This window comes from Tursiops truncatus, chromosome 2 (genome assembly GCF_011762595.2).
Source record: "Tursiops truncatus isolate mTurTru1 chromosome 2, mTurTru1.mat.Y, whole genome shotgun sequence".
NCBI classification, from domain to species: domain Eukaryota; kingdom Metazoa; phylum Chordata; class Mammalia; order Artiodactyla; family Delphinidae; genus Tursiops; species Tursiops truncatus.
The window spans coordinates 94,668,605-94,694,360 of record NC_047035.1 but is presented as its reverse complement, the minus strand read 5'-3'; the positions used below and the strand labels follow the sequence as shown (position 1 = coordinate 94,694,360).

Here is a 25,756-nt window from a genome sequence, read left to right as displayed (position 1 = left end):
TCATTATATACAAAATATCAACTCCCACAGGCCCCTCCACTACTGCACTAGGCAATCTCTATTTTCTTACCCTGTGTTTCCCTCTATATTATTATCTGACATGCTATATATTTATTGATTCATCATCTATATCTTGTCACTAAAATCTAAACTATATTCAGTCAGAGACTCTCTTTTGTTCACTACTACATCCTCAACAGAGAATAGATCATGCCAAGTACTAAAAAACAGCAGATATATCTAATTTCAAGGCTAAGTGTAAACTTATTAAAGTCACTTAAGTTAACCTGTAGTCATTCAAGATTATTGAAACACTAACCTCTTACCTTTATATGACAGTAGCTTTGTTTATGATGTTTCTTCCTAGATCAGATCTAAGTTAAGAAGTTGTTTAAGAACTAAATCGAGGCTTATCTATTAAGAAGTAAATAAATTAAGCTAAGAATAGGAAAGTTAACACTCGACTGAGCTGCCTAACTCTGTATTTTTAAGTTTCTCATATTAAATTGCTGAGATGGCCTGGCTTTTTTTTTCTTCATAACTTGTCTTTTTAAAAATAAAAATACATATACCTACCAGCATGGCTAAAATGAAAAAGAATGACAATACCAAGTGTAGACAAGGATGTGGAGCAACTGATACTCATAATTTGCTAATGGAGTGCAAACTGATTCAACCACTTGGGAAAAGTATTTGGTAGTATCTACTAAAACTAAACATACTCATACCACAATGGTGTAGCAATTTCACTCCTAGCTATCTACCCAAGAGAAATAGTGTTTGTGTTAATAAAATAAGATGTACAAAAATGCTCACTGCAGCTTTACTCATAATATCTTCAAACTAATAGAAAATGAGCCAAATGTCCACTATCAGGAGAATACACAAATGAACTGTGGTACAGTTATAAAAGACAATTCTACATTAAAGAGCAACTATGATTATGTGCAAAAACATGAATGAATCTCACATGTATTACGTTGCAGCCAAAAAAAATAAAATAAAATAATAAAATAAACACGCAAAAAATACTTATAAAATAAGTTATCTCTACCTGGAGATTTTAACATTTAAAGCATCTAAATGTTGTCCCATTTAATGTCGGCCTTTAGTTTCATCTCTGCTGGTCTGAGGAACATTCTCTTTGATGGAGAAGGCTGAAGTAAAGAAAGTAATCTATTTATTCCTGGCATTGCTAAAGCACAGGCTGAGTATGAATATCTGTCTGGGATATTGTGCAGCAGATTCCTCAACTGCAAGGGAGTTTAAGAGTCTCATAAGGTCATTTCCTTCTTATGAGCTTATGATTCTAATTAGTGATAACACTAATTATAACCAAAAAATGTACTTAGTGCTCACTGCGTCCAAAGCACTATGCACACAGTATTTACCTTCTAAAAACTAAAAACCATTTTATTTTAGTTGTATATTATGTATATTACTTTTGTAGTAAATACGACATTTTTAAAGGAAATAAGTTGGATGCTAAATCTATCCTTCTGTTCACTGCCTCTTATATACAATGAAGTGTAAAAGGCAGTGCATTAAGTAATGATTTTTGCGGAGTTCTTAGGACGCTATGGTTGACCCAGATGTGGGCACATCTGAGTGAGGTAGGTGCTCAGCACACAGAAGTTTGAGAAACTGGTGGTTGATTATTCTGTGTAAAAGTTCCATGGAAACTTACCAACCTTCACTAAGTATGAGATTAGCTAAGCAGCCCCGTCTTTCCTGTCACTGCAACTGATGCCGTCTCGATTTTTTAAAAATGAGATCTGTAGATCCCAAAAGCACAAGGAAAGAAAATAAAGTCTGAAGTCTGAGGGCAGTCTGGAAAAACTTGTTAGGGCCAGAACAGAGAAGAGATTTAACTGGAAGCAGGTTACTGAGGGCAACCTTAAAGTAGAAAGCAGCAAGGTCATTTCTGTGACTATTAAGAGAAATACTTCATAGGTTACTCATAGCACTTCAAAAACAATCTTTCAACAAGACTCTACCGAGAGACTTTGTGGCTCCCATGTGAGTACCCCCATTTCCTTTTCTGGCTCAAAGCAGCCAAACCAAGCTCCCAGTCGTAGCCCACCTCCTCTCTATTTATTCTTTGTGGAGTCGCAGCAACAGAGGTACAAGGCAAGGTCAGAGAGGAACCCACTCTGTGCTGGGATGAATGCCACACCAGCCACACCCTTAACACACCCGTTTCTCAGTACCAAATGTTTTCCAGCCTTCTTTTTGGTTTGTTTGTTTAATAGATTGCGCAGAGGAGGAAATGCTCAAGCTTTTTTAAAAGTTATTGCAAACTCAAAAAAATCTTAAAATAGGAATGACATCATAAACAAGTCTCTCACGATAATCAGGTTACAGAGCTCTTTATCTCTGATGGTTAACCTAAAAGATTCTTCTACCAGTTATACTGTGGACAAAATCAAATATGACATGAGGTGGCTTGCAGGAAAAACTTATCAGTGCTCAGCCATCAATCAAAATGCTGAATCCATTCCAAGTATATAATGGAGAGATTGAGGGTTTTCTTTCTCCTTCTCTACCAAGGGAAGTATCGCTATGACTCATTCTTCCTCTTGCAAGAATTTTCTTAATATACTGAGTTAGTAAAACTACATACAAAATCCTAAAATAAACTAGGCTAGATCTTAAAGAAATCATACTGAGATCAAGTTGAGTTTTATGCAGTGAACAAACGGTGAACGGCAACATCTTGCCGCAGTTTCACCCTTATGAATTTCCTGGGCTTCAGACCAGAATTCTTCCTTCATTCTGAAAAATTCTTTTCAACCTTACCAATTTCCCCATCTTCAGATCAATATGTATTTGTATATATTTATTAAGTGCCTATTACATTTAACGTGCTGTCCTGGGGAAAGGAGACATTGGACTGGAGCGGGGTAGGGCATAGGGAGAGGAAAGGGACCACGGGAAGGAGAGGAAAAGAATTTGAGAAAATTGTACAAACAGATTGTTGTTCTCTCTCCCAACTTTATAAGTGTTTCTCAAACTGGAATTTAAACGATTATAAGAATCAAAGACATGGCAAAAATAGGGCAGAGAGATTGTAATATTCAACTGTAGATGTAATGTTAAATGCAGATTCAATCTCAACACTTTAAAGTTTTCTTTGGATACACTGTTGTGCTGTCTCAATATGCAACACTGGTGATCAGCAAAGCTGGGCATATAGTGAAAGCAAATCTGATTCTCCCTCACACCTTCTCTTGCCACCTTCCATCATAAGACTACAGCCCAGGTGGCACACTGAAAAGAACCCTTCACTGGCATGTCTCTTCTCTTCTCCACTTCCTTTTTACATCCATGGGTATGCAGAACCCTATCCTCGAGCAATGCTGTGTATCAATAATTGTGCCACAAAAAAAGGATTAAGAAGTACATCACTGTTCAACTGAAAATGTGTTTATATAGAAAAATATACCTCCAAATGAGGAAACGATCCCGGGCGAAATCAACTATTCTCAACAAAATGTGACTTGATGAAGATGTACATAACTGTCGTTGGCAATACTTGCAGACCTGCTGGTTAACAGTTAATAAGGCATCAAAATATTTTGTGTGGGGCTTCCCTGGTGGCGCAGTGGTTGGGAGTCCGCCTGCCGATGCAGGGGACATGGGTTCGTGCCCCGGTCTGAGAGGGTCCCACGTGCCGCGGAGCGGCTGGGCCCGTGAGCCATGGCCGCTGACCCTGCGCGTCCGGAGCCTGTGCTCTGCAACGGGAGAGGCCACAGCAGTGAGAGGCCTGCGTACCACCAAAAAAAAAAAAAAAAAAAAAAAAAAATTTCGTATGAAAGCTGTCCCAGCATTCTAGAGTCTTAAAAAAAGTTAAGGTTTTGGTAATACATGGGACAAAGTGCTCTAAGGAATTACCAGAACTATTCTAAACCACCAAAATAAGCCCATAAGATGTAGAAGATGTCAGAGAACATATATATTTTTTAATATGAAGTTTTCCCAAATCAATGATCATAAAATAAATACTAACATACATACAGAATATAGCTACTATTGTTATTTGTCTTGTGTATTGTGTTACCTGTATTCGTAATTGCAAAATAATGCATGATCTTGGCCAAAATGTCAAATAGTACCATTGATAAATGTTGAAAGTAAAATGTTATTAAAGGACCTCCCTACCCTGTCTCACTCTGCTAGTGTTTTAATCCTTCTACACCAGATTTTGGTTTGAACCAACAATCTCACTCTAATAAAATTCACTCTTTCTCATAAAATTCTACTTTTCCTCCCTTTTTGGGTGGGTGGGTCTGGTTGGAGAGTAATGAGGATAAGTTTTAAAAGTTTAATGGGAAAACTTTCAGTCTTAAAAATAAGTGAGGACTTCCCTTGGTGGCACACTGGTTAAGAATCTGCCTGCTGGGGCTTCCCCGAAGGCGCAGTGATTGGGAGTCTGCCTGCCAATGCAGGGGACGCGGGTTCGAGCCCTGGTCTGGGAGGATCCCACATGCCGTGGAGCAGCTGGGCCCGTGTGCCACAACTGCTAAGCCTGCGCTCTGGAACCCACGAGCCACAACTACTGACCCCGTGTGCCACAACTACTGAAGCCTGTGTGCCTAGAGCCCGTGCTCTGCAACAAGGAAGGCCACCCACAATGAGAAGCCCACCCACCGCAGCAAAGATTAGCCCCCGCTTGCCGCAACTGGAGAGGGCCCGTGCGCAGCAATGAGGACCCAACGCAGCCAAAAACAAATAAATAAATAAATTTATATTTAAAAAAAAATAAGTGAAAAGAAAGTTCTCGGTTTTAGCTAGACTATGTAACTCAAGGCCCTTTCTTTCCTAGAATAAGGAAAAGCCTATTTTTAAACTGCCAGATGAATACTTCTGAGTCTTTCCTGAAGATACAACAAACTGTGACAAGTTGATATACTTAATATAATTCAATTATGACTCGCAGAGGAAAAACAAACCAAAAAATCCAGAAAGAAATCCATAATTCTTAGGGAGAAAAAAGGCCTAGCACTTAGCTCCTATCATTGGGGGTCAGTAGATCCATGGACTCAAGGGCTCTGTGACTTTGAGCAAGTTACTTCACTCCTCAGTTTTCTGGGCTAGATGAGGAATAACCAAGATATGTCCTAGTTCTGACAGTAGACTTCTCCAGGTCCAGACACGGGAAATAAAACAGCCTTTTCCCCACTCAGGGTAAATTCTGCCTCAGTCTTTAGGCAGCCACTATCAACAGATGAGAAGTGGCAAAGGGATGAAGCCTATTCACTTCATTCCCAGGCTCAATGTCCTCAGGTCTCTTGTAGCTCTAATGTCTATGATCTTAAGGAAACACTAACTCAAACTTGCCAACATGAACAATGTATAAGTAGAAAGAAAAATATGAGAGCTGAATCATGCTAGGTAAGCACAAAAACAATAACGTGAAATACTTTAGGAAAGTGACTTGAAAAACCAGAACAGATTAAAGAACGAAAAAAAGTAAATAATGGGCTTCCCTGGTGGCGCAGTGGTTGAGAGTCTGCCTGCCGATGCAGAGGACGCGGGTTCGTGCCCCGGTCCGGGAAGATCCCACATGCCGCGGAGCGGCTGGGCCCGTGAGCCATGGCCGCTGAGCCTGCGCCTCCGCAACGGGAGAGGCCACAACAGTGAGAGGCCCGCGTAACGCAAAAAAAAAAAAAAAGAAAGTAAATAATGGAAGTCAAACATGGGCCTATGTTGTTACGTACTAGAGAAAAAGAAGTTAAAGTGGAATGACCATATTAATAAATGCTTTCTTGAAAGTTGCCAAATAAAGCAAATTTCTACAGATCATTTCCTATTTTCCCATAATAAAATTAGAACTGTTTCTATGAAAACATGAATTCCCAATACATCATAAATCATAAGAACGAATGCAAAAGAATTTTAATCACAAAATTAAATATAAATTTTACTAATACAGTAAAACTACTGAAGTATAAAGCAGCTCATGCACTTCTGTCTTGTTCTTTATTTCATTTTCTTTTTTAAAAATAAATTTAAAAGTATCTAATTACTGTCTCTATTTTAATTAAATATTAAATCCAAGACAATCAAGAGTAGGACAGTACTGGAAGATATTAGGAAAAAGACTTTAGAACAAGGAAAATAGATTGGAAAAATAGATTTGGAATTTAGGAAAGAGACCTTTGGGAAACAGGCTTCATAAAGGCTTTAGTTTCAGATGGTGATATTCTAAGAAATTTTAGAGGAGTCACTCAACCCCATTAATTCACCCATGTCCATTCCTCAAATCTGGCCCACTTTTCTCTATACCACAAGAAACACTAACGGTTGACAAATGACCCCTATGGTCCTTCCAAATCTAAAAGTCTAAGATCACTCAACTTTTAAAAATAAGTGCCTTGGGAATAACTCTGGAAAGATCCACAAGAACCAGAGACAAACTAGAGAGCTAAAGATACAGGGAGAGTGTTCACCAGATATCCAGTAGTCACTTTTGAGCTTTGTATCATGTGCATTTATTTTATTTTTAATTTAAATAGTAACTCAATCATTTGTTGCACTTGGTTGCTGTGTATGAAAAAACAGTAACAAGTATTTTCTCTGACTTTATGCATGCCACCCCCAGATAATAGCAAAAAGTGCTTTGGTGGAAAAGCAAAACAACGAAAAGCATCAGCCATTAGAGAGTCCTATTAAAAGAATTTCAGAACATTAATTAAGGGGAAAAAAGACTAACAATCTATGAGAGCAATAGTAAGAATCATTTAAAGAGATACATAATTATATATTCTCCAAAGCTCCACAGCTTGGGCCCAAAGGCCCTATATAACTGAGACTCTGAAACTGGGATGGGGCCAGTTTTGGGGTGTTTTATTCCTTTTCCCTAAGGAAACATAAAGAGAAATAACTTTTCTGAAGTTCTGTGCAGGCCTTCAAAGCCTTGAGTTTTTGGACCCTGCCCCTTCCCAGGAACAGTTCCAGTACCTAGGGAAATTTCTGGAGTCGCATAAAGAAAGGAAGTAAAAAACAATGCTTTACCAAGCCCTTCCTCCTAGGGGCAAGCAAACTCCTTGCCTGACTGAGCTCTTGCCTTCCTGCTCTAACGATCTTGAGCACAGTCACCTGACTATGCTTCCTGAAACACTGCTTTTACATTTCATTCCTTTGCTAAGAATTTTTTTCTTATTTGTTAGGTGCTTGTATTTTGACAGTTTCTCCTGTGATTTTGATAAAACTCCACTTTTCTACTTTCACTACGAAGTACTAGGAATCCTCAGCTCTAATCAGCCTGGTTTCCTCAGGGTCTCACAAATATCCTAAGTTCACTTTTACCTTTTTGCCTCATTTGTTTCCCAAAATGGTCTGCACTTCTCTTCAACAATCCTCCCTACCCCAACCCCATATTTCACTTCTCCATCCTATCCAAACTTGCATACCCTTCAAAGACTAGCTCAAGTCCATCTTCTCCAAAGCCTTTCTTAGCTCCTCCAACCCTACTTGGCCTCTTTTCCACTCTGCAGGTCAACAACACTCAGGATGCACCACACCATTTAGCCCCAATACTTGCCATTGATTCAGGTGTCTGATGCCCCGCCTGCTATGAATGCATGCGCCCCAGTGGACCATGCCCCACTCCTACACGGTGAAGTATTTCATATACACCTTTGGAGAAAAAGCACACTTGTGAATTTTAGGGATACCACTCGTTCTACCCTAATCAATTTCAGGGGACTAGGGGCATACCAAGTTTGCTATAGCAATTATTGAATTAATTTTCAGAGTAACATGGAGAAGCAGTTATGTTTGGAGAGGCACATGCCTAAACTTACATAATGTCTTTATGTCTCAAGGGGGAAGTGGGGACTACAGAACCAATCAGAGAGATTTGGAAGGCCCTGGAGTATAATTCTCATCAGGTGGAGAATACCTAAGATGAGAAAATGAGTTCCCTCAGTTAATGCCCAAAAGGAGCCATTCTTCAACAAAATGGTAGTGTCCCACCACTTTGACTCAGTGTCCCAACTATAGAGAACCTCACTGTTAATGAAGTACTATGATATCCAGAGTGAATAACAGAAGCAATAACCAACAGATGGGGTACGTGTATGTAACCACATGGCAGCCAGGAGCAAGACCACACAACCCACCATAAATGACCTTGGGAACAAAAAGATGACTATCCTCTTATAGACTAAAGACAGCACTGAAGATTTTTTTTTTTTTTTTTTTTGCGATTCGCGGGCCTCTCACCGTCGCGGCCTCTCCCGTTGCGGAGCACAGGCTCCAGACGCGCAGGCTCAGTGGCCATGGCTCACAGGCCCAGCCGCTCCGCGGCATGTGGGATCTTCCCGGACCGGGGCACGAACCCGTGTCCCCTATATCGGCAGGCGGACTCTCAACCACTGCACCACCAGGGAAGCCCGCTGAAGAGTTTTTGATAGGAAAATGTTATTTGCTATTACTGAATTGTACACTTAAAAAAGATGACTTTTATGATATGTAAATTATGCCTCGGTAAAATTGTTCAAAAACTTTTTTTGGTGACTTGAGCTGGAGTACTTGCATGTGGTGAAGCATCTGACAGTCCAGTAAGGAGCGGATATCACGGTTTTTACTGGAATTTCAAGACAGAAGGCAAAACCTCTGGTGCCAAATTTTTTATCATATTAAGATAGGAGAGTTCCCTATAAATAACAAAAATTACCAAAATATAGCCTTTGAGAAATACATATACACACACAATAAAAACCAAACCATATAAAACTAGTGAAATAATAACCATACAGCTAATGTGGATAGTTTCTGAGAAGGGAGAAATGGAAGGGGGTGGGGCTAGAAAGAAAAACAAATTCATATTTAAGATGGAGATAGCTGAAAAAAGCAGAACTGATGAAAGAAAGGAAGTCTCAGAAGTCACTGTTATTGGCCAAGAAGCTTGGTTTATTGCCCCCAGTGTCATAAGGTCTGCCTTGGCATAGCTTCTTTTGAAAAGGGCTAAGGGACATTTTTCCTTTAATAGCAAACAAGGAAAATCAAGAAAGCCACCTAGAAAGAAGTAAAGGCAACTTAATTTAAAGCAGAGAAGGAGAGGAGGTTACTGAGAGCTTAGTACAAGGACCCAAAACAGAAGTTTAGGGTAATACTCAAATTAACACTTATGACACCAACTGTAAACTAATATTTTTAAGTGATAGAATAAAAGTGTCTACATCTTTCTTACATCTTAGAAACAAGTTTCTTTCATTTACCTGAGTTTCTCGGATTAACAAAGAGGCCATATGCCATATTCCAACATAATGAAGAGAAAAATAAAGGTATCAATTTTTATTTGCATACCTATTATTTGCCAGGTATTTACTTTACCAAATACATCTCCTCATAATAACTCTGCAAAATATTGCTATCCCCATTTCATAAATGATGAAACTAAGGCTCAAAATAAAGAGACTGCTCAAGGATATATAACTTCTTTCTCAACAGTAGATGTGAGATTTGAACCTGACCCTAAAATCCATGCTTTTTATACTATATCATACTGCCTCTATAAAATACTTAGTTTCTACCATGCTTTTACTTTTGTTACTACACACCACACATTAACAGAAACAAGTTACTGATATGACAGTAATTGGTAATTAAGAAGCCGCAGCTGGAGGCAAAAGCAAAGGAAAAACTATAAAGTAACTAAAGCCCTAAGGTGTGGGACAATTTAATGTAATTACCAATAGTCCATGAACGGCAACAACCTCCGAAGGCAATTCAGTAGCACAGAATAATACACCTGATGCATGCAATGAATTCAAAATTCTATATCCTCCAAATCATCTTGGTTAAATTAAGTTTGAAGAACTTCATTTAAGAAGACCAGGAAAAGTTTTATAATGCATTTTACCAAAAATGACATTCAAAATAGATTTTTTAAAAGGATCTCAATCTTCTTACAGATATTTCACTTTGTAATCTTAGGCAAGACAGTAAACTACATTTTGTCTCTCTGTTTTTAAAATGATAATAATAATAGTACCTATCTCATGGGGCTGATACATTAATTCATTAAATGAATACACATAAATCAATTAGAACAGTTTTGACACAGAGCAAGGGTTCAATAAATTTTAGCCAATAAAGTCATTATCTTCAAAATTCATTTTTAAGGAATACTTCATTATTTCATACTAGGTAAATGAGATATTACCATACTGAGATGCATATAATCCGGACAATTAATTGCAAAGACTGGGTGAGAGCAATGAAGACTAAAAAAGGGAATATAAAAAAATGAGAGACAATGAATGTACAAAGAAAGCAACAGAAGAAGAGAGGTGTTAAGTCACCACTTTGCCTACACTTCTATCAACATTTATCTCATCATAATCAGTTGCTTAATACGTATCTTCTTCATAGACTGTGAGTCCTTTAAGGACAGGAACTTATTTATTTTATTTTATTTTTTTTAGTATTTATTTATTTGGTTGCACCAGGTCTTAGTTGAGGCAGGCGGGCTCCTTAGTTGCAGCTCATGGGCTCCTTAGTTGTGGCATGCGAACTCTTCGTTGTGGCATGCATGTGGGATCTAGCTCCCTGACCAGGGATCAAACCCAGGGACCCTGCATTGGGAGCATGGAGTCTTATCCACTGTGCCACCAGGGAAGTCCCCAGGCACTTATTTTTATATTATCAGCCCAACATAGTACCTGCAACATAGCAGATACTAAGTATATAACAAAATAATAAGGGGGTGGGACTCAATAAGATTTGAGATCAATGATGGGAGTACCTGATTTTACCATATCCTAATAGGACTGGGGGGCAGAGTCCGTAAAGACTTATCACTTTTTATTTAGTTGATTATCAATATTCTTTTTTTTTTTTTTTTTTTTTTGCAGTACGCGGTTCTCTCACTGTTGTGGCCTCTCCCGTTGCGGAGCACAGGCTCTGGACGTGAAGGCCCAGCGGCCATGGCTCACGGGCCCAGCCGCTCCGCGGCATGTGGGATCTTCCCAGACCGGGGCACAAACCCTTGTCCCCTGCATCGGCAGGCGGACTCTCAACCACCACGCCACCAGGGAAGCCCTGATTATCAATATTCTACTCCTCTATTCTTTCCGAACTAGAAAATAAATTTCAAAAATGTTTAAAAAAATAGTTAATTTGCTCTAAAATTAGAAATCTTTCAAATGATGATAAAACAAATTTTGGTAATATTTTTAATATTAAAAATATCTCTGGGGGCTTCCCTGGTGGTGCAGTGGTTGAGAGTCCGCCTGCCGATGCAGGGGACACGGGTTCGTGCCCCGGTCTGGGAAGATCCCACATGCCACGGAGCGGCTGGGCCCGTGAGCCATGGCCGCTGGGCCTGCACGTCTGGAGCCTGTTGCTCTGCAACGGGAGAGGCCACAACAGTGAGAGGCCCGCGTACCGAAAAAAAAAAAAAATCTCTGGGACTTCCCTGGTGGCCCAGTGGTTAAGAATCTGCCTGCCAATGCAGGGGACAAGGGTTCAATCCCTGGTCCGGGAAGATCCCACTTGCCGCAGAACTAAGCCTGTGCGCCACAACTACTGAGCCCGCGCACCACAGGTACTGAAGCCTGCATGCCTAAAGCCCAGGTTCCGCAACAAGAGAAGCCACCGCAATGAGAAGCCCATGCACCACAACGAAGAGTAGCCCCCGCTCGCCGCAACTAGAGAAAGCCCACATGCAGCAACAAAGACCCAATGCAGCCTAAATAAATAAATAAATTTATTTTAAAAATATTTCTCTGATTAGCCTGTTATGCCCAAAAGGTAATCCAAATGGTCAGGGAGTCATAGCAATAAACAAGTACTAAAGAAGCACACCCACGTTTCAGCTGTTAATCTGCCAGATGCAGTGCAGATACAAAAACAATGACATGGTCACTTCCCTCTCACCTCTGGTACTAAAGTAAGCATGTTTGGGGATGACCAACCCTAAACCGCCTTCTCTGGGACCCTTACCCCAGGCCCTGTGAAGTACACAACCATAACAATGCCCCTCCCTCACAGATATTCAGTACAGGCAGTACCCCTAGCCCAAGCAAGATACGTCAAATCCAGTTCTTCCCCAGGAATTTGGAAAGCTGAGAAACAAAACCTAAGCCGAGAGATCATATATCATCCAGTCTGGAGGCAGCATCACAGCAAGATAAAGTCACATTTAAGCTGAACCTAAGGTGAAAGCAGAAGAGAGAAAGAAAGCAAGAGAGAGTAGAGAAAGCCAGTCTATAAAGGAGAGAATGGAGCAGCGCTGGGGCATTTGCCTCAGGTGCAAGATTTAACAGGATGCCAAGAAACTCAGTAATCAAGATAGATAATAGTGTTATGCACAGTATTTAAAAAAATCCAAATTACTGTTCTGGAATGAAGCAGAGGCACAGAAAGAAGCCAAAGACAGTCCATGCAAAACTGCAGGCAGAGGGAGAAAGGACAGGGACTTTCCAAGTGTCTGCTCTGGGTTCCAGCTGTAGTTCATTTTAAGGAGCACAGCTGCCTTAACAGGGTAAAAACCCACTACAACTCCCAGCCCTGCTGCCATATCTTCTAGTAGCCTAGCTTAAATGGGTGGTGTTCCCTGAGACCTAAGAACCTTGATTAATAAACTCTATTTGGGAAAATGAGACATGCACATAAAGCTTTTTTTTTTTCCTTTTTAAATCAAGGCAATACATATTTAACTGACAAAAGAATGGGACTGGCAACTAGTGATACAGAAGTTCAGAGATCACTATGGGTGGTCAGGGAAGGATAGATTTAGCCAGAGAGAAGTGGGGAGGAGCAATATCTAAGCAAAGACATCAAAGGACATGCTAAAAAGGGGTGGAAGGAGAATGGGAAGGGAGCCAGGGAAAAGAGGAAGAAAAGTCAAGTAAAGGGGAAGGCATGACCTTCACACACCCTGGATCATAGCCAAAGAAGTAAATACAGTTCCCTGCTCTTCTGCCTCCAGCCCTCAGACTACACTGTTCGTTACACGTGAAATATCCTTTTCTACCTTTTCTCATGTTCAAATCCTTTCACATCTTTCAGGGACCAGATAGAACATTTCTTTGCAGAGGCTCCCCTGGTATCCCATTCAAAAGGAGTTATAAGCCAGAATTCCTATCTGGCAGTGGGAAAAGATAGAAAAGAGAATATGTCAGATGGGAAGGCTAAGAAGCTGAATGCAGTGACAAGGGCTGTCCTGTGGTGGGGAGCAAACTATATCCAGCAGTTCACTTGCGATGTCGTCTGATATCTTAGGAGAGTACGAAGTGAGATCATTTGACGAGGAGTAATGGGGGCTCCAGAAAAGTGGCAAAGAAAAAGCAGCTGTAGAGGGTGTGCTGATAGCTGACAGAAGGGCTGAGCTGCACAGAAGGCTTTGCAGAGATAAAAATGTGCAAATCTGTCGAGGTCCATTTCTGTGTATGGGTCTGTGATTTTCTCTAAGAAACTGTAGATCTTTGGGACAAAGGAGTGGAAAAAAAGTGGGGGGGCTGACTTTTAAATAATCATTTATTGACATTTCCCAATCAAATTAAACTTTCTTCCCCATCTCCCCACCCCTCTAATCCCACCCTCAAGCCAAGCAAGCATCCCAGTGGCCATTAAAGACAAAAGAAAGAAAAAAAAAGGAAGAATTCTTTAAGAATACTAACTTGGGTTAATAATCGCCCACCACAAACAAAAATAAATCCTGGGGTTATATCAAATCTTGCCACGCTTGCTCCAGGGTACGGGTTGCCTGAAGATGTTAGACTTATAATGTATACGTTTGTATACATTACAGTGTATCCTCTTTTCACTGGTATGCATATCAAGGAAATATTCCTTAACAACTCCTCATTAAAATGATAACACCACACCCAGGGAACTAAAATATTTTGTTGGTTATACTTTTCCATGTGCAAATCCCCTACTTTACAGTTAATAACATCCTGCTCAAAAGGACTGCTATATAATAAGCTAATTACAACAATCTTTCCTACAAGTCTATACACGTATTAAATAATACAAACATATCAGACAATTGGTACTGGTTTAAAAGATGAAGAGCTCTAGAAAGTGTTTTAAACACCAGGAGAATACACTTTGAAATAAACACAACTTGCCATCACACTCTCATTCACTCTTGTCCACTCAGGCCTCTTTTCCTCCCAGTTTATCATATTCTCACCCATTTTCTCACATATGCTTCAGGAGTTGTGTTCACATGTGCGTACGTGTAGTGATATTAGTGCTTAGATATGCCCAGATATGAAACTGTTTATTTGTAAAGGGTTATCTCCATGTATGAATTACCTTAGTTTGTAAGTTCATCTTGGTGTGTTTGTGTTCCTCCCTTAGTGAGTAGGTGTAAGTGTTTGAGCATATGTACCAAAGGGAGTGTATCTCTCTACAGGTCAAAAAGTGTGCACATCTGTGGAGGAACCTACCTTGTAATATGATTCTCAGAGCAAACTATAAGAGTATAATGGTGAAAGAGGCCCGTCACAAAAGACTATATATTGTATGATTCCATTTATATGAAATGTCCAGAAGAGGCTAATTCATAGAGACAAAAAGCAGAATGGTTGCCTATGGCTAGGGGTGTTGGGAGGAAGTAGGTAGTGACTGTTAATGGTCAAGGGGGGTCTTTTCTTTTCTTTTAATTTATTGATATTTATTTATTTGGCCATGGCACGTGGCATGTAGGATCTTAGTTCCCCGACCAGGGATCAAACCCACTCCCCCTACATTGGGAGCTTGGAGTCTTAACCACTGGACTGTCAGGGAAGTCCCAGGGGTTTCTTTTTGGTGTGATGAAAATGTTCCAAAATGAACTGTGGTGATGGTTGCACAACTCTGTGAATATACTGAAATCCATTTTCTTGTACGCTGTAAATGGGTGAATTGTATATGTGAATTATATTTCAATAAAGCTGTTATACATTAAAAAAAGAGAGAGAGAGAGAATAAGGAAACCAAAGTTGTCCCGCATTTCCATGGAAGGGTAACCCTGTCTTTGAAAATCTTAACTTTGTTCGACTTCAGTTTTAATTAAGCTTTGGATTCAAGATTTCCCACTGCTAAGTCCCCTAGTGGTCTCATCTCCATCTCCAGCTTTATTTATCTTTACTAACAAGGGTGACCCACACACAGAACACGATGTCCACTGGTTATCACAGAAAAGCACATGTACACTATGATTTCAACCATACAGAAATAGGTATGTGGATGAACAAAGCCTGGAAGGAAATGAGGAAAAATGAAACAGTTACATTAGAGTAACATGGTTAAGCTGACGTTCTTTTAAAAATGTTATCATTGTATTGTGTTATCAGTCAATAAAATCTGGAAGAAAAAAGAACCAACCTGTCTCCTTAGAAACTGTTCCAAGACAAATTCAGGAACTGTGTCAAAAAGGATTGGACTGGGGCTTCCCTGGTGGCGCAGTGGTTGAGAGTCCGCCTGCCAATGCAGGGGACACGGGTTCGTGCCCCGGTCTGGGAAGATCCCACATGCCGTGGAGCGGCTGGGCCCGTGAGCCATGGCCACTGAGCCTGCACGTCCAGAGCTTGTGCTCCGCAACGGGAGAGGCCACAACAGTGAGAGGCCCGCGTACCGCAAAAAAAAAAAAAAAAAGATTGGACTGGAGTAGTGCAGTAGAAAGATGAAAACTAAAATGCATGGATTTTATATGTATATATATGTTTACAGCTATTTTGACCAAGTCAATAAACAGGAAAATATTAAGCTCTCTGTAGCTTGCTCAGGGTGCAACTTCTACTGAAATGAGATCGGCTCCATTAACTCAACCAACAGAAAAGCCATTTAAAATTAAAACTTAGAGACTTCCCTGGAGGTCCAGTGGTTAAGACTCTGTGCTTCCACTGCAGGGGGCGCAGGGATCGGGAATTAACATCCCACATGCCCCGTGGGGTGGCCAAAAAATAAATAAAATAAAATTCAAATTCATTATTAGCACCTCCATCAGGAAATACATGGTAACTAGCCCTAGATCAATCTCAGTCTAGCTGCAGTATGGAAGAGGTGCATAAAAGTTGTTGCTTTGTTTGTTTTAAAGATACAGGACCCTTCTTAAGAAATTGACAATATAAGCAAAACTAAATTACACAGTAGCTCATCTTATTTTCAATTAAGTTGCCAAGTCAATCTAATGGCAAAGATTTTTTAACCTATGTTGCTGCAACGACTGGATATCTGTATGAAAGGAAAATAAACCTAAACCCCTACCTCCCATCATAACACAAAAATTAATCTGAGATGGAACAAAGATCTAAAACCTAGAAAAAGAAAGCTTTAAAGAAGAAAAGCTTTTTTTTTTTTTTTTGCGGTACGCGGGCCTCTCACTATTGTGGCCTCTCCCGTTGAGGAGCACAGGCTCCGGACGCGCAGGCTCAGTGGCCATGGCTCACGGCCCAGCCGCTCCACGGCATGTGGGACCTTCCCAGACCAGGGCACGAACCCATGTCCACTGCATCGGCAGGTGGACTCTCAACCACTGTGCCACCAGGGAAGCCCAAGAAAAGCTTTTTTTAAAGAAAGCTTTGCAACCCTGGGGATTGGCATAAAAAAACACTAACCATAAAATTAAAAGTTAATAAAATGACTCCATAAAAAATTTCTGCTCATCATATCATTAAGAAAACAAATAGAAAAGCCAAAGCCTAGGTTAAAAAAAATCTCCAACACACGTACCAGACAAAAGACCTGTACTCAGAATATATAAAGAACTCCTGCAAACAACAATAAAAAGATGAACCACCCAATGAAAAAACAGGCAAAAGACTTGAACAGATGCTTCACAAAAGAAAATAAAGTATAGCTAATTAGCACATGATAAAGCATTCAACATCCTTAATCGTCAGGAAAATGCAACTTAAAACCAGAATGAGGTACCATTTTACATCCTCTAGTATGGCTAAAATAAAAAAGGCTGACAGCACTAAAATTTGGCAACATTAAAAATTAAAATTTGGGGACTTCCCTAGTGGCCCAGGGGCTAAGACTCTGTGCTCCCAATGCAGGGGGCCTGGTACAATCCCTGGTCAGGGAACTAGATTCTACTTGCAGCAACTAACAGTTCACGTGCAGCAACTAAAGATCCTGCATGCCACAACCAAAAGATCCTGCACGTGGCAACGAAGATCCCGCGTGCCGCAACTAACACCTGGTGCGGCCAAATAAACAATTTTTTTTTAAAATTGTGTAGGGTTTCCCTAAGAGTGGAGTGGTTAAGAATCCGCCTGCCAATGTGGGGGACACAGGTTTGAGCCCTGGTCCGGGAAGATCCCACATGCCGCGGAGCAACTAAACCCATGCGCCACGGCTGCTGAGCCTGCACTATAGAGCCAGGAGGCACAACTACTGAAGCCCGCGTGCCTAAAGCCCGTGCTCTGCAATAAGAGAAGCCACCGCAACGAGAAGGCTGCGCACCACAACGAAGAGAATCCCCCGCTCACCACAACTAGAGAAAGCCTGCACACAGCAACAAACACCTAACACAGCCAAAAACAAATAATAAATAAATAATTTTTTTAAAAAAATAAGATAAACAAATTGTGGTATATTCATACAATGGAATACTATTCATCAATAAAAGAGAACAAACCACTGATACACACAACACAGATAAATCTCAGAAACACCATGTTACAGGAAAGAGTCAGACACAAAAAAGCACATACTACTGTATGACTCTATTTATGTCAAGTCCAAGACTAAGCAAAACAAACCTATGGTGTCAGAAATACAGAGTAAGAAAGTGGTAACCTTTCGGAGGGTGGGTGAGGAAAATGGCTGGAAAGAGGCATGAGGGTAGTTTCTATGGTGATAAAAATATTTTCTATCTCTTTTGGTAGAAGTTACAGTGTATAAAATTGGCAGAACTCCTTGAACTGGACACATGATATGTGCATTTTACTGAATGTTAATTACACCTCAGTAAAACAATACAAAGTAGCACCCTGCTTCAAGATATAATGATTTTGTTTCAAATGAAATTCTAGAATACCACCCTCCACATGTTCAATTACTTTCCACTTTGGATTACTGACATCTCTATTCCTTCATTATTGCAAATCACCTAATGGATTACAGATGTACATAGGTACATAGATATAATTGTATCTGTTCATGTTTAATTTTTCATAAATGGCAAATCAAGTTTGATTCTTCACAATTTCAATACATACCTAATGGACTATGAGAAGTTCAGTAGAATTTTCTGTTTTCTTTACCATTTTCCTCCCAATGATTTTAGAGTTGTCATTTTAGAGGGTCAGATATAAAAATGACTGAGAAAGAGTAAGGCATGTAAATCGAATGTCAGCAAGGAAGGACAACAGTGCTTTGACCACTATCACAGCCTAAAGAAAAAGGCTCTCAACTATTTTTATCAAGACAGAGTCATATATATTTAAATTTAAGAACAACTGAAGGGGAGACCTTCAAGATGGCGGAGGAGTAAGACATGGAGATCATCTTCCTCCCCACAAATACATCAGAAATACATCTATATGTGGAACAACTCCTACAGAAAACCTACTGAATGCTGGCAGAAGACCTCAGACTTCCCAAAAGGCAAGAAACTCCCCACATATCTGTCCATGTGGCTGATAGGGTCTTGGTGCTCCAGCTGGCTGTCAGGCCTGTGCCTCTGAGGTGGGAGAGGCGAGTTCAAGACAAGAATTCAGAGTAACGATAGTAAAGATGATCCAAAATCTTGGAAATAGAATGGAGAAGATACAAGAAACATTTAACAAGGACCTAGAAGAAATAAAGAGCAAACAAACAATGATGAACACCACAATAAATGAAATTTTAAAATTCTCTAGAAGGAATCAATAGCAGAATAACTGAGGCAGAAGAACGGAGAAGTGACCTGGAAGATAAAATAGTGGAAATAACTACTGCAGAGCAGAATACAGAAAAAAGAATGAAGAGAATTCAGGACAGTCTCAGAGACCTCTGGGACAACATTAAACACACCAACATTCCAATTATAGGGGTCGAATTCGAATTATAGAAGAAGAAGAGAAAAAGAGAGGGACTGAGAAAATATTTGAAAAGATTATAGTTGAAAACTTCCCTAATAAGGGAAAGGAAATAGTCAATCAAGTCCAGGAAGCACAGACAGTCCCATATGGGATAAATCCAAGGAGAAACACACCAAGACACATATTAATCAAACTATCAAAAATTAAAAACAAAGAAAAAATATTAAAAGCAGCAATGGAAAAACAACAAATAACATACAAGGGAATCCCCATAAGGTTAACAGCTGATCGTTCAGCAGAAACTCTGCAAGCCAAAAGGGACTGGTAGGACATATTTAAAGTGATGAAAGGGAAAAAGCTACAACCAAGATTACTCTACCCAGCAAGGATCTCATTCAGATTCAACAGAGAAATTAAAACCTTTACAAACAAGCAAAAGCTAAGAGAATTCAGCACCACCAAACCAGCTTTAAAACAGATGCTAAAGGAACTTCTCTAGGCAAGAAACACAAGGGAAGGAAAAGACCTACAACAACAAAACCAAAACAATTAAGAAAATGGGAATAGAAACATACATATCAATAATTACCTTAAATGTGAATGGATTAAATGCTCCAACCAAAAGACACAGGCTCACTGAATGGATAAAAAAACAAGACCCATATATATGCTGTCTACCAGAGACCCACTTCAGACCTAGGGACACATACAGACTGAAACTGAGGGGATGGAAAAAGATATTCCATGCAAATGGAAATCAAAAGAAAGCTGCAGTAGCAATACTCATATTAGATAAAGTAGACTTTAAAATAAAGACTGTTACGAGAAACAAGGAAGGACACTACATAATGATCAAGAGATCAATCCAAGAAGAAGACATAACAATTATAAATATATATGCACCCAACATAGGAGCACCCCAATACATAAGGCAACTGCTAACAGATATAGAAGAGGAAATCAACAGTAATGCAATAATAGTGGGGGACTTTAACAACTCATTTACACCAACAGACAGATCATCCAACAGAAAATTAATAAGGAAACAGAAGCTTTAAATGACACAACAGACCAGATAGATTTAATTGATATTTATAGGACATTCCATCCAAAAAGAGTAGATTACACTTTCTTCTCAAGTGCACACAGAACATTCTCCAGGATAGATCACATCTTGGGTCACAAATCAAGCCTCAGTAAATTTAAGAAAATTGAAATCGTATCAAGCATCTTTTCTGACCACAACATTATGAGATTAGAAATCAGTTACAGGGAGAAAAACGTAAAAAACACAAACACATGGAAGCTAAACAATATGTTACTTAATAACCAAGAGATTGCTGAAGAAATCAAAGAGGAAATCATAAAATACCTAGAATCAAATTACAACAAAAACACAACGATCCAAAACCTATGGGATGCAGCAAAAGCAGTTCTAACAGGGCAATAAATTCAGAGCAATAAAATCCTATCTCAAGAAACAAGAAAAATCTCAAATAAACAATCTAACCTTACAACTAAAGGAACTAGAGAAAGAAGAACAAATAAAATCCAAACTTAGTAGAAAGAAAGAAATCATAAAAATCAAAGCAGAAATAAATGAAATAGAAACAAAGAAAACAATGGCACAGATCAATAAAACTAAAAGCTGGTTCTTTGAGAAGATAAAATTAATAAACCATTAGCCAGACTCATCAAGAAAAAGAGGAAGAGGACTGAAATCAATAAAATTAGAAATGAAAAAGGAGAAGTTACAACAGACACTACAGAAATACAAAGCATCATAAGAGACTACTACAAGCAACTCTATGCCAATAAAATGGACAACCTGGAAGAAATGTACAAATACTTAGAAAGGTATAACCTTCCAAGACTGAACCAGGAAGAAATAGAAAATATCAACAGACCAATCACAAGTAATGAAATTGAAACTGTGATTAAAAACCTTCCAACAAACGAAAGTCCAGGACCAGATGGCTTCACAGATGAATTCCATCAAACATTTAGAGAAGAGCCAAAACCCATCCTTCTCAAACTCTTCCAAAAAACTGCAGAGGAACACTCCCAAACTCATTCTATGAGACCACCACCACCCTGATAGCAAAAGCAGACAAAGATATTACAAAAAAAGAAAATTACAGACCAATATCACTGATGAATATAGATGCAAAAATCCTCAACAAAATACTAGCAAACAGAATCCAACAACACATTAAAAGGATCATACACCATGATCAGGTGGGATTTATCCCAGGGATGCAAGTATTCTTCAATATACGCAAATCAACCAATGTGATAAACCATATTAACAAACTGAAGAATAAAACCCATATGATCATCTCAATAGATGCAGAAAAAGCTTTTGACAAAATTCAACACCCATTTATGATAAAAACTCTCTAGAAAGTGGGCATAGAGGGAACCTACTTCAACATAATAAAGGCCATATACGACAAACCCAGAGCAAACATCAGTTCTCAATGGTGAAAAACTGAAAGCATTTCCTCTAAGATCAGGAACGAGACAAGGATGTCCACTCTCACCACTATTATTCAACATAGTTTTGGAAGTCCTAGCCACGGCAATCAGAGAAAAAAAGAAATTAAAGGAATAGAAATTGGAAAAGAAGCAGTAAAACTGTCACTGTTTGCAGATGACATGATACTATACACAGAGAATCCTAAAGATGCCACCAGAAAACTACTAGAGCTAATCAATGAATTTGGTAAAGTTGCAGAATACAAAATTAATGCACAGAAATCTCTTGCATTCCTATACACTAACAATGAAAGATCTGAAAGAGAAATTAAGGAAACAATTCCATTCACCACTGCAACAAAAAGAATAAAATACCTAGGAATGAACCTATCTAAGGAGGTAAAAGACCTGTACTCAGAAAACTATAAGACACTGATGAAAGAAATCAAAGATGACACAAACAGATGAAGAAGATATACCATGTTCTTGGACTGGAATAATCAATACTGTGAAAATGACTATACTACCCAAAGCTATCTACAGATTCAATGCAATCCCTATCAAATTACCAATGGCATTTTTTACAGAACTAGAACAAAAAAATCTTAAAATTTGTATGTAGACACAAAAGACCCCGAATAGCCAAAGCAGTCTTGAGGGAAAAAAACGGAGCTGGAGGAATCAGACTCCCTGGCTTCAGACTATACTACAAAGCTACAGTAATCAAGACAGTTGGGTACTGCACAAAAACAGAAATATAGATCAATGGAACAGGACAGAAAGCCCAGAGATAAACCCATGAACCTATGGTCAACTAATCTATGACAAAGGAGGCAAGGATATACAATGGAGAAAAGACAGCCTCTTTAATAAGTGGTGCTGTGAAAACTGGACAGCTCCATGTAAAAGAATGAAATTAGAACACTCCCTAACACCATAAACAAAAATAAACTCAAAATGGATTAAAGACCTAAATGTAAGGCCAGACACTATCAAACTCTTAGAGGAACACATAGGCAGAATACTCTATGACATAAATCACAGCAAGATGCTTTTTGACCCACCTCCTAGAGAAATAGCAATAAAAACAAAAATAAACAAATGGGACCTAATGAAACTTCAAAGCTTTCGTTAGCAAAGGAAACCACAAACGAGACCAAAAGACAACCCTCAGAGTGGGAGAAAATATTTGCTAATGAAGCAACTGACAAAGGATTAATCTCCAAAATTTACAAGCAGCTCATGCAGCTCAATATCAAAAAAACTAACAACCCAATCCAAAAATAGGCAGAAGACCTAAACAGACATTTCTCCAAAGATATACAGATTGCCAACAAACACGTGAAAGGATGCTCAACATCACTAATCATTAGAGAAATGCAAATCAAAACCACAATGAGGTATCACCTCACACCAGTCAGAATGGCCATCATCAAAAAATCTACAAACTATAAATGCTGGAGGGGGTGTAGAGAAAAGGGAATCCTCTTGCACTGTCGGTGGGAATGTAAATTGATACAGCCACTATGGAGAACAGTATGGAGGATCCTTAAAAAACTAAAAATAGAACTATCATATGACGCAGCAATCCCACTACTGGGCATATACCCTGAGAAAACCATAATTCAAAAAGAAGCATGTACCACAATGTTCACTGCAGCTCTATTTACAATAGCCAGGACATGGAAGCAACCCAGGTGTCCATCAACAGATGAATGGATAAAGAAGATGCAGCATGTATATACAATGGAATATTACTCAGCCATAAAAAGAAATGAAATTGAGTTATTTGTAGTGAGGTGGATGGACGTAGAGACTGTCATACAGAGTGAAGTAAGTCAGAAAGAGAAAAACAAATACGGTATGCTAACACATATATATGGAATCTAAAAAAAAAAAAGAATGATTCTGAAGAACCTAAGGGCAGGACCAGAATAAAGACGCAGATGTAGAGAATGGACCTGAGGACATGGGGAGGGGGAAGGGTAAGCTAGGACGAAGTGAGAGAGTGGCATGGACATATATACACTACCAAATGTAAAACAGGTAGCTAGTGGGAAGCAGCTGCATAGCACAGGGAGATCAGCTTGGTGCTTTGTGACCACCTAGAGGGGTGGGATAGGGAGGGTGGGAGGGAGACGCAAGAGGGAGGAGATATGGGGATATATGTATATGTATAGCTGATTCACTTTGTTATACAGCACAAACTAACACACCATTGTAAAGCAATTATACTCCAATGAAGATGTTAAAAAAAATAAATAAAGACCTCTGGATGGAAAAAGAACAATTGAAAAGCTGGCATAATTTTCTAGCTAATTTGAACTTTAAAAGATAATGCATCCTAAATAACAAGAGCACTGTACGTCAGACAGACACCTGAAAACCACCGAGATCCTTTCTATTGTTTTACTGAGTCCTCCTCTGTGCCTCTATCCAGGTTTATTTTCATCTTCACCACCTCTCATCCTCCCTAGAATACTGCTCAGACCTAACTGATTTTCATATAGCCAGCTCACTCAAAGTTCCAAATAAATTAATTTATGAAATTGTACTATATTCTATGTAGATATGTCATAAACACACTCAAACAGTACAGAGAGTACAGCCTGGGGGAAAACAGATGACCAATGAGTGGGAAAAAGATGACTTCACTTGTTTCCTACCCCGAAAACTGCAGAAGATCTCTCCGTTTGAACTCCTACCGCAAGACTTTATTCCCTACAGACAACTCTTACAGTGCTCTGAACTATAAACAAGTACACATGCCTAATCTCAGAGGGAGTAGGCTCCCAGACAAAAAACATGTCTTCTATGTCTGTATTCACCATGAGCCTAAGACAATACCTTGAACAGGATGGGGCAAAACACAAGTTGAATTACTGAATTAACGTAAATGAAAACAGTTGAGGGTGGAAGAGGAGGAGAGGGAAAAAAAAAGCTGAGAGGATACATCAAAGAGAAAGGAGAAGGGAAGGAGCAAAAGAAGAGAAAAAAGAAAACTTGTGAAGGAAATTCTTTTTGTTAGAGTAGGATTACTTTTTTTAAATTGAGAGTTGTAAAAAGCCATTGCTATGCACCTCATATCACAGCTATCAACACTAGTCTTTTTTGTGTGTGTTTTAACATCTTTATTGGGGTATAATTGCTTTACAATGGTGTGTTAGTTTCTGCTGTATAACAAAGTGAATCAGCTATACATATACATACATCCCCATATCTCCTCCCTCTTGCGTCTCCCTCCCACCCTCCCTATCCCACCCCTCTAGGTGGTCACAAAGCACCTAGCTGATCTCCCTGTGCTATGCGGCTTCTTCCCACTTGCTATCTATTTTATGTTTGGTAGTGTATATATGTCCATGTCACTCTCTCACTTCGTCCCACCTTACCCTTCCCCCTCTCCATGTCCTCAAGTCCATTCTCTATGTCTGCATCTTTATTCCTGTCCTGCCTGTAGGTTTTTCAGAACCTTTTTTTTTTTTTTAGATTCCATATATATGTGTTGCCATATGGTATTTGTTTTTCTCTTTCTGACTTACTTCACTCTGTATGACAGCCTCTAGGTCCATCCACCTCACTACAAATAACTCAGTTTTGTTTCTTTTTATGGCTGAGTAATATTCCATTGTATATATGTGCCACATCTTCTTTATCCATTCATCTGTCGATGGACACTTAGGTTGCTTCCATGTCCTGGCTATTGTAAATAGAGCTGCAGTGAACACTGTGGTACATGCTTTTTGAATTATGGTTTTCTCAGGGTATATGCCCAGTAGTGGGATTGCTGGGCCATATGGTAGTTCTATTTTTAGTTTTTTAAGGAACCTCCCTACTGCTCTCCATAGTGGCTGTATCAGTTTACATTCCCACCAACAGTGCAAGAGTGTTCCCTTTTCTCCACACCCTCTCCAGCATTTATCAACACTGGTCTTTAAACTGTCATTATAAACACCTTAAAATATCTCCCAACCCTTGATATTCAAAGTGTGGCCTCGCACTGCAACTACAGTATTCCCTTTCTGACCAGCAGATTCCAAGCCCCCACTTCAAACCTACAAGTTTCTGGGTGATTTATGGCTGTTAAAGTTTGAGAAGCACCACCTACACCTTTCAAGTCCTTTCTGTTGTACTGAACGTGTGTTTTATTTAAATGGACCAGTAGCTAACAATTGAAAAATCTCTGATTAGAGGAAACTGATCATTGTAATTGGATTTGATCTGTATGTATTTAACTTTAGGTTAAGTTATTAATTAGAGAGTAATCTGGCCTGGAAGGTATGCCACAAAACTTTGTAACTAGT

At 39.3% G+C, this 25,756-nt stretch overlaps 1 protein-coding gene across 4 annotated transcripts in view; it reads right to left on the bottom strand.

The window, feature by feature from the left end:
* TMOD3 (tropomodulin 3) overlaps window positions 1–25,756 on the bottom strand; it is an 84,766-nt gene that overhangs the window by 57,382 nt on the left and 1,628 nt on the right. For 2 of the 4 annotated variants that reach the window (XM_073801013.1, XM_019932889.3), the window contains exon 2: window positions 7,547–7,641. The exons of the other annotated variants lie outside the window; for them this stretch is intronic. The gene's annotated coding sequence lies outside the window, so the exon portion shown is untranslated. The remainder of the gene's footprint in view (window positions 1–7,546; window positions 7,642–25,756) is intronic. 4 annotated transcript variants of the gene reach the window in all.